Source organism: Sciurus carolinensis, chromosome 12, assembly GCF_902686445.1.
Source record: "Sciurus carolinensis chromosome 12, mSciCar1.2, whole genome shotgun sequence".
Taxonomy (NCBI): domain Eukaryota; kingdom Metazoa; phylum Chordata; class Mammalia; order Rodentia; family Sciuridae; genus Sciurus; species Sciurus carolinensis.
The window spans coordinates 65781584-65791446 of record NC_062224.1 but is presented as its reverse complement, the minus strand read 5'-3'; positions in this window follow the sequence as shown (position 1 = coordinate 65791446).

The window sequence follows — 9863 nt, the reverse complement described above, 5'->3', positions numbered from 1 at the left end:
AAAGACCAAAACTGGAAAATATCCAAATGTCCATCAATAGGTGATAGACAAATTGTGGTATATACATATAATGAAATGCTAATCAGGAATAAAAAGAGATGAACTATTATTGATAAAGTGACATAGATTAATTTTAAATTATGTTGAATAAGAGAAGCCAGAAATCACAGAATATATTATTCCATGTACAGAAAACTTTAGGAATACAAAGCAGTCTATTAAGGTAGACATTTTGTTTATGGGCTGGGTGGGAACGTGGGGGGCAAGAAGGTAGGGTGACCAAGGGCAGAGGTTGGAATTACCTAGAGAATGAGAAGACTTTTGGAGGGAAGGGATATATCCATTATCTTGGTTATCATGATGGTTTCACAATTTCATGTAAAAATTTTTCAAAGTACACACTTTAAATACACATAATTTATTGCATGTCAATTTTACCTCAAATTTAAGGAATAGATTCACTTTTCTCACTTTCTAAGATAAAAATAGTATGCTGTAAATATTTTTCTCCACTTCATTTTTTTTTCTTAAATGTATTCTGGAAACCATATCTTAGCAGTATTTAAAATTATTTTCTTTCTTCTTATTATTCTTTGGTTTATTCAACAACTGTTATTAATGAACAGTTGGTTGTTTCAGTCGTTTTTGAACAACGTCTTTTGTTATAATTCATGCTTGAATAACATAATTTTGTAGATACAAATTTTAAACATTTGTTGAATTCCCAGTGTCTTTGGAAGGACTGGGATGATATAGCTCAAGGTAGAGTGTCGGGGTTTCGGCCGGACCCCTGGCCCTAGGTGTGGCAAGGCTAAGATGGCGCCTGGCAGGATGCCAGTGTGGTTGAGTGTAGCTAGCTTGTGCACAAACAACTGATGTCACTTGAGGAAGTTTCAGTGATTGGTTGAGGCCCCCTCATGGACGTTGCTTGATCACTGCATGCCTGTATATGCTGCCTGTATCTGTCCACGCTCTCCCCTCGTGCTCTGTATGATGATTGGTCACTTGGGGGCATATAGTGAGGTGTAGCTTCCCCAAAGAAAAGAAGAAGAAGCGAGAGAGAAACCACGGCAGACGCGCGCAATAAAGAGCTGAAAAGAACCAGGTGTCGTGTCTCTCTGCGGGCAGGGAGTGCGATAGGTGGTGCCGAAACCCGGGAGCTCTACAGGTAAAGTAAAAGGTAAGTATTTATTTACATATTAAGACCTTGAGTCCGTCAGTGATATTCATATTAAGACCTTGAGTCCGTCAGTGCTATTCATATTAAGACCTTGAGTCCGTCAGTGATATTCATTTCAAGACCTTGAGTCCGGCAGTGCAGGGTAGGGAACCCAGCAAAATTGAGTCTACATAGGTAGATGCAGTGGTACCAGATTGTTTGTGTGGTGTGTGTTATTTTTGTGTTAGTTGTGTGGTTTGTTTTTGTACTTGGATTAGCTCTTAGTGTTGTGAAATTTAACCATGGGAACAGAACTGTCTAAAATTAGAATGCAACAGCCTCTCAGAGAGCTGCTGAAAAATCACGGAACTCCGTTAAAAGTAAAAACAGCTAGAACGTTTCTTGATACCATAGAAAAGGTTTCTCCGTGGTTTTTAGAAGAAGGGTTGTTAAATATCCCTCAATGGGAGCAGTTAGGAGAAGATCTGCGCACAGCAGAGAAACAAAAGTCGCTTCCTGTGGGAACTTTAGCCATTTGGTCTTTGATTAAATCTTGTTTGCAGCACAAAGAGAAACGAAACCTAAGAGGACCTTTAGAAGAGGGAAGTCAGGTCTTAGAGGAGATTAAAGAGGAACGGTCTTGTTCTCATCACTCAGAAGGGAAGTGTGACTCAGGTGGGGAGGATTCAGAAGAGGAACTTTCAGGGGAGGAACTAGAAAAGACATTTGGGAAGCTAACAATGCAATCTGAGCGCTCTGAGCATCCTCTAGCACCTGTAGCGCCTAGTGCACCACAAATGGAGTCTATAGAAAATGAACCTTATAGTAGATATCAAGGATGGGCTTCTTTAACATCTACCATTTATCCAGTGTTTGAGGATGCACAGCAACAACGTTATCACCAACCTGTAGATTTCAAGATGGTCAAACAGCTAAAGGAAGCTGTCAGTACTTATGGGCCTCAATCAGCCTTTACGGTGTCTCTGGTGAAAACCATGATGTCTCTAAATCTGTTGCCCTTGGATTGGACTAATTTAGCTAGAGCCACATTATCAGGAGGACAGTACCTCATGTGGAAAACAGCTTGGCAGGAACTTTCAACAGATACTGCAAGGCGTAACGCAGCTGCAGGAAACCCACAAGTAGACAGGGATATGCTAATGGGAACAGGACCCTATGAGGGAGTACAGGCACAGCTTAACTCTCATCCAGCAGTATATGCTCAAATTGCTGTGGCTGCTATCAAGGCCTGGAAAACTTTACAAGGAACAGGGGATTTACAAGGACAGTTGTCAAAAGTGACTCAAGAAAGTAATGAACCCTATGCAGACTTTGTAGATAGGTTGATACAAACGGCTTCAAGAATTTTTGGGGATGCAGAACAGGCCATGCCACTGATTAAACAATTGGCATATAAACAGGCAAACAAATGGTGCAAGGACGCCATAAGGCCATGAAAAAATAAGGATTTGACTACTTACTTAAAAGTCTGTAAGGACATTAATGAGTCCACTGGAAATAGTGCGGCCTTTGTTGCAGCCCTTGATAGACAAACTACCGCACTTGCTGCAGCCTTAGGTCAACGAGGGGGTGGAAGATGAGGAACTCCTGGGGCTTGTTTTACTTGTGGTCAAATGGGTCATTTTAAAACAAATTGTCCTTCTGGGTCTCCCTGACATGGGTCAGGGCCTAAAATGTGTCCTCGTTGCCGGAAAGGGAATCACTGGCTTAATGAATGTCATTCAGTAAGGGATAAAGAAGGAAATCTTCTATCGGCTAATTCTAAACTTCAAAAAATCGGGGTGAGGGGCCCACCCCGGGGCCCACAACAAATATACAGTGTAATTCAACAAGTACCACAGCAGTGGTATCCACCAACAGAAAAAGGGATGAAACCCAAGAAAGAAGGGCCACCTCAGGGAGCGCAGGACTGGACATCTGTGCCACCTCCAGACTCGTACTAACGCCCGAGATGGGTGTACAGATGTTAGACACAGACTGGGATGGCAATATTCCTACAGACTCAGTAGGATTGCTCCTAGGCAGAAGTTCTTCTACTCTAAGAGGTCTTATAGTCCACCCAGGAGTAATTGATCCAGACTTTCAAGGACAAGTTAGGGCTATGGTTTCTTCACCCAAAGGGATTACAGTCATTTCTCCAGGAGACAGAATAGCACAAATGTTAATTTTGCCTAGCCAGCATTCCTTATGGCCTAGTAAGGAGACAACAAGAGGAGATAAAGGATTCGGGTCTACAGGCGGACCCTGGGCTAATTTTACTATGGACCTCCAAGATAGACCCATTATGCAATTAACAGTAGGGCATAAACCTTTTATAGGATTACTGGACACAGGAGCTGATAAAAGTATAATAAGTGAGGCAGTTTGGCCCAAAGGTTGGCCTATAGTTACAGCTAATCAAAATTTACAAGGGTTGGGAGTGGCTCAATCGCCTAACCAGAGTGCTGCTTCACTGTCTTGGAGGGATAATGAGGGTCATTCAGGGGTTTTCCAACCATATATTTGTAAAATACCTATTTCTTTATGGGGAAGGGATGTCTTAACTCAGATGAATGCTAAGTTGACCACAAACATTAATTCTAAACCTGCAACACGTATGATGAGAAAAATGAAGTATACAGAAGGTCTAGGATTAGGGAAGGAACAACAAGGGTCTTCACAGCCCATCCCCCTTCCTCCTCCAAAAAATGATTTCAAAGGGCTGGGTTTTATGTAGGGGCCACTGTTACTACACCTATTCCAATAGTTTGGAAAGATGATAAGCCGCAATGGATTCCACAGTGGCCCTTAACTACAGAAAAGTTACAAGCGGCTCATAAATTAGTACAAGAACAAGTACAGGAAGGTCATTTACAACTTTCTACTTCCCCCTGGAATACACCCATCTTTGTCATTAAAAAAAGGTCTGGAAAATGGAGATTATTACATGACTTAAGGGCTATCAATGCACAGATGTTTCCTATGGGTCCTCTACAACGGGGATTGCCATTAATCACAGCCTTACCTAAAAATTGGCCCACCATTATTTTAGACTTAAAGGATTGTTTTTTCTCAATTCCATTACATGCAAAGGATTGTTGGTGATTTGCTTTTACTTTACCTTCTCTCAATCATGCACAGCCTGATCAAAGATTTGAATGGACTGTACTGCCTCAAGGCATGACTAATAGTCCCACTTTATGTCAGATATATGTAGACAGAGCCTTAAAACCTACAAGGGACACTTTTCCAGATTTATTAATTTATCATTATATGGATGATATCCTTATCTGCCATAAAAATAGACGATTACTAGAAAAGGCTTTGCAATTCTTAATATCTACTCTACAACAATATGGTTTAAACACCTCTCCAGAAAAGTTACAAATGGGAGAAACTCAAGAATATCTGGGCACTAAACTTATGGCTACTATGGTAAAGCCACTAAAATTAACTATTAGAACTAGTGAACTTAAAACTTTAAATGACTTTCAAAAACTTCTTGGAGATATAAATTGGATTAGGCCATATTTGAAAATTACCACAGGAGAATTAAAACCTTTATTTGATATACGTAAGGGAGATCCTGATCTTTGTTCCCCGAGGATCCTTACTCCAGAAGGACAAAGAGCTCTTACATTGGTGGAACAAAGATTACAGTCAGATCATACAGAAAGATGTGATCCATCCCAGCCTCTAATGTTAATCATTATTCCAGAACAACATAGTCCATATGGAATTATATGGCAAGGAGGACCTTTACAAAGTATTAATCTCCCAGCATCGCCTACAAAACAGTTACAGACATTTCCAAAAGCCACAGCTCAGTTGATATATAAGGGGTTAGAAGCCTGTGTTACAATATTTGGAAGCCACCCTAAGATTGTTATTGTCCCTTATACCAAACTTCAAATACAGTGGTTAGTTCAACATGATGATGATTGGGCTGTTTTACACTGTTCAACTACTGCAACTTTTGATAATCATTATCCTAAACATCCTTGGATACAATTTTGTAAAAACACTCCTGTTATATTCCCTAAAATTACCAGAACACAGCCTTTGCCAAATTGCCAAACGGTCTTTACTGATGGTTCAAAAAATGGAGTTGGAGCTGTAATAATTAAAAATAAAACAGAAACTATAATTCTTCCTCCTTCATCTGCCCAAGTAGTAAAACTTGCTGCAGTAGTTTTAGCTTTTAACATTATGATAGAACAGCCTTTCAATCTATTATCTGACAGTCATTATATAGTACAATCAGTGCCTTGTTTGGAGACTGTTCCTTATATCCCTGATGGGTCCGCTGTTGCTCCTTATTTTCGTACTTTACATGCCTTAATCTTGGACCGCAAGTATCCCTTTTATGTAGGACATATTAGAGCTCATTCTGGACTGCCTGGTCCACTTGCCAGAGCTAATGCTGAAGCTGATAGGGCAACAAAAACTGTTTTTGCTTTTACTATGTTAGAACAGGCTAAAATGTTCCATACCCAATTTCATGTTAATTCCACTACCCTTAAAAGAAAATTCAATATTTCTAAAGATGTTGCTAGACAAATTGTTAAAACATGTCAACATTGTGCTCCTCTATTGCCAGTACAGTCTGTTGGAGTAAATCCAAAGGGACTATTACCTAATCATATTTGGCAAATGGATGTTACTCATTTTTCAAAATTTGGAAACCTTAAGTATATTCATGTTTCAGTAGACACCGCTTCAGGGGTGATCATGGCCTCTGCTCACACTGGGAAAAAAGTTAAAGATGTTGTACAACATTGCTTACAAGCATTTACAGCCTGGGGCATCCCAAAAATCATTAAAACTGATAATGGGCCGGCTTACACATCCAAAAGTTTTCTTCAATTTACACAAAATTTTGGTATACAGCTCATCACAGGAATTCCTTATAATCCTCAAGGACAAGGTATAGTGGAACGCACTCATTTAACGTTAAAAAATTATCTAATAAAACAAAAAGGGGGAATAGGTGCTGACTTTAGAGCACCTAAAGATAAACTAAATCTAGTACTTTTTATTTTAAATTTTTTAAATGTGGATAAGAATGGACATACGGCTGCAGAAAGGCATGCTAATCCCACAAGTACTCAAGTGTGGGTAAAATGGAAAGATATTCTCACAGGAACATGGAAAGGCCCAGATCCAGTTCTTCGGTGGGTCCGAGGGTCTGTTTGTGTTTTCCCGCAGGATCAGCAAACACCGATCTGGATACCTGAAAGGTTGACTAGACTGGTGCATCAAAACAACGATGAAGAACATCGTGCTGATAAGCGCCCTATTAATGATGACATTGACACCGGTGAAGACTCGGGACCTGTGGGCAATAGTTAAAGCTTGGCCATATCCTCTGCCTTTAACTAATACCTCCTCTTTATTCCCTCCCATATTTAGCACTAATGCTTCTACAGGATTGCCTATACCAGCTTCTCCTGTTCAACAAGGGTTCTTCTTCACTCCCAATTTTAATGATAATTTTACAAATAATGATGTTCATTTAGGCATGAGACGTGTCAATCCTTCTACAGCTGGCTACTCTTCACTTAGACCTCAGGATATACTAATTTACAACCTTTCTTTGCTCTCTTAGGAGGACCAGAAATATTACGTTTCCACCTACGCCAGTTTGTGTTTTTTCCCCCTTTTATGTTTTTGCTAACAAACAAAAAAGATGTTTCTCTCAATCTCTCTCAATGTTGGAATGCTTCTAGGTTCTCATGATCAGTCTTAATGCGTATTCCTACCTTCCTACCAGTCCCAGTCTTTGTTACAGATACAGAACTGCCAGTGCTATTATCAAGAAACAGAAGAGATCTTGGCATCACAGCATGCAGCAGCAGCATTGACACAACCATACAGACAGCAACAACAATCACTTGGCCGAAAATACAGCTGCAGCCTTACAGACTAAAGAGACCCTAAACCAACATCTACTCAGCAGACAGTGGATCAATACTTAAAAGCAGGGATTCTTTTAGTAAACCAGCGAGTGGACTTACTTCAAGAACAAATGGACATTTTACAGGAACTGTTAAACGTGGGATGTATTTATCATCTGGCGGGACTGTGCATTACACCTGTAGCTTACCATAACTTCAGCTATGCAGCAAACTTGTCCCAGAATCTTGTCTGTTCAGCTACGTACCAACTGGTCTTACGAATTTGATAATCTTACTGCTATTCTTAGATCTCAAATTGTTAGCCTTAATGCTACTAGAGTTGATGTAGCTCCAATGTCTGAAGTGCTAAGTTGGCTATCCTCTTCTTTCAGTTTTGTAAAACAATGGGCAGGTATGGGAGCCTTTTGTATGCTCATGGTTATCACTGTTATCTTCCTCATACGCTTTATCATGCGCATGCGCCGAGATCAAGCTAGAGATCGTATCATCTTCCATCAGGCCATGGCTGCCCTAGAGGCCGGCAGTTCCCCACAAGTATGGCTCACGATGCTGGATCGCTAGCCAGACGGGTAAGGAAGGAGGTGACCCCGTACCAACCTAAGACAGGAGCTGTAGCATGCTCTGCAGTTATCCGATGACGGGTAAGGACGGTGGTTGACCACTCCGCCTAAGACAGGCACGGTCCCGAGCTTTCCTTTTCTTTTTAAAAGAGAAAAGGGGGAACTGTCGGGGTTTCGGCTGGACCCCTGGCCCTAGGTGTGGCAAGGCTAAGATGGCGCCTGGCAGGATGCCAGTGTGGTTGAGTGTAGCTAGCTTGTGCGCAAACAACTGATGTCACTTGAGGAAGTTTCAGTGATTGGTTGAGGCCCCCTCATGGACGTTGCTTGATCACTGCATGCCTGTATATGCTGCCTGTATCTGTCCACGCTCTCCCCTCGTGCTCTGTATGATGATAGGTCACTTGGGGGCATATAGTGAGGTGTAGCTTCCCCAAAGAAAAGAAGAAGAAGCGAGAGAGAAACCACGGCAGACGCGCGCAATAAAGAGCTGAAAAGAACCAGGTGTCCTGTCTCTCTGCGGGCAGGGAGTGCGATAGTAGAGCACTTGCCTGCACTGCGTGAGGCCCCGAGTTCCCTCTGAAGCACTGAAAAAAAGAAAAGAAGTGGGATTGTTGAGTCATTAGGTAAATACATAAGCAGTTTTGGGAGATGTCACCAACTTTCATTCCTAGGGAGGATGTCTCATTTTGTACACTTATCAGCAGTGTCTGAGGGTGCAGTATTCCTCCACATTCTCTCACCTACTGAGTATGTTGTCAAATGTTTGGATCTTGCCAACACAAGTGAGAAATGGTATCTTAGTGTGGTTTAATTTGTCTTATGTTCATTAGGAACTAAGCAGAGCATGTTTCCATATTTTATAGCTATGTTTGCATCTCTTTTCCTGAGAACTGTTTATTTCTTCAGCCCATTTTCTTAATGGTTTCCTGCCTATTTTATTTATAATGCTCTCTATATTTCAAGAACACGATTCCTTGGAGAGTAATGTGTTACAAATATTTTTTCTCAGATTGTCATTGTCAAAGTGCATGGGGGGAGCAGGGAGGTTAAACACAGCCAGGCAAGTTTTTTTGTTTCTTTTATGTAATCACCTTTACACCTGTTTGCTTCTGGATTTTAAGATATAATTAGGAAGGTTTTGACCACTCATAATGCATAGAAAAAGTCAACCAATGTTTTCTAGTACTTGCTTAAATTCTATTTTTACTTTCAGGTTTCATATCCATTTGTAGTTTATCCTTGTGAATCATTTAAAAAATCCAATTTTATCATTTTCCAAGTAATTTTATGCAAATACTATTTATTAAAAGGTCTGTTTTCCCCCAACTGAATTTTATTGTATCCCAAATGTCCAGTGCAGTCGGGTCTGTTTCTGGATGGTCTGTTCTGTCCCACAACCTGTATATATTCTTGGGCGTGGATGATGGTACAAGTTTTCATTGTAGAGTTTGCCTTCCCCTCCTCCTTCCCACTCCATTGCTCTTATTTTTCACTGCTTTCCTGCCTCTTCTTGTTTGACTGTTCTTTTGAGACTACTGTATTGAACTTGACATATTTTTAAAAATCCACATATATTCATTCCCTCGCCAAGTTAAATGTCCCCAGTTTCTTAAACTTTTAGCACGTGCTGTCCAGGCTATTCATGATCCTAATCTTTTCCACAAGTCATTCAACCTTAAAATGTGGAATCCAGGAATGAAGCCATTGGCGTAGGGGTGATAATGACAGGATAGGGTGAAATTTTTAAAAAGTAGTGTCATTCAGAAGTAGAGGTGGGTTAGGGGAAAATCAGCACAGGAATGGAGTGAGCAGGGAAGGAACGCCCACTCTGAGCAGTGGTCCTTCCCAAGGGAGCAGGAGAGGCGACTCCTCCCATCTGGACCTTTGGGGCAGGTACCTGGTGTCTCAGCACATTGTGACAAAGAGTTCTGCTCTGGGAGGGCCCGGGAGGCCTGACTTTCTCGTTTTTCCTAGTCCCCGAACATAAGCCCCTTCTATTAGCTTCCTAGCTACTTTACGGGCCCTCTAAACCGCGTGTCCTCTCCCAGTTCCAGGGGCAGGTGAGCCTCTTTCCTCTCCGTGTCCCTTGACTTGGACTCTTCCGTTGGGCTCTGCTGGCGCTCTCCCCCGTCCCAATCCGCAGTTGGTTATTCCCGCTCCCTGCCCTCCCCTCTCCTCCCGTCCCTGCGCCTCCCGCCCCTCCTCTCCCGGTCCCCGCCCCTCCCC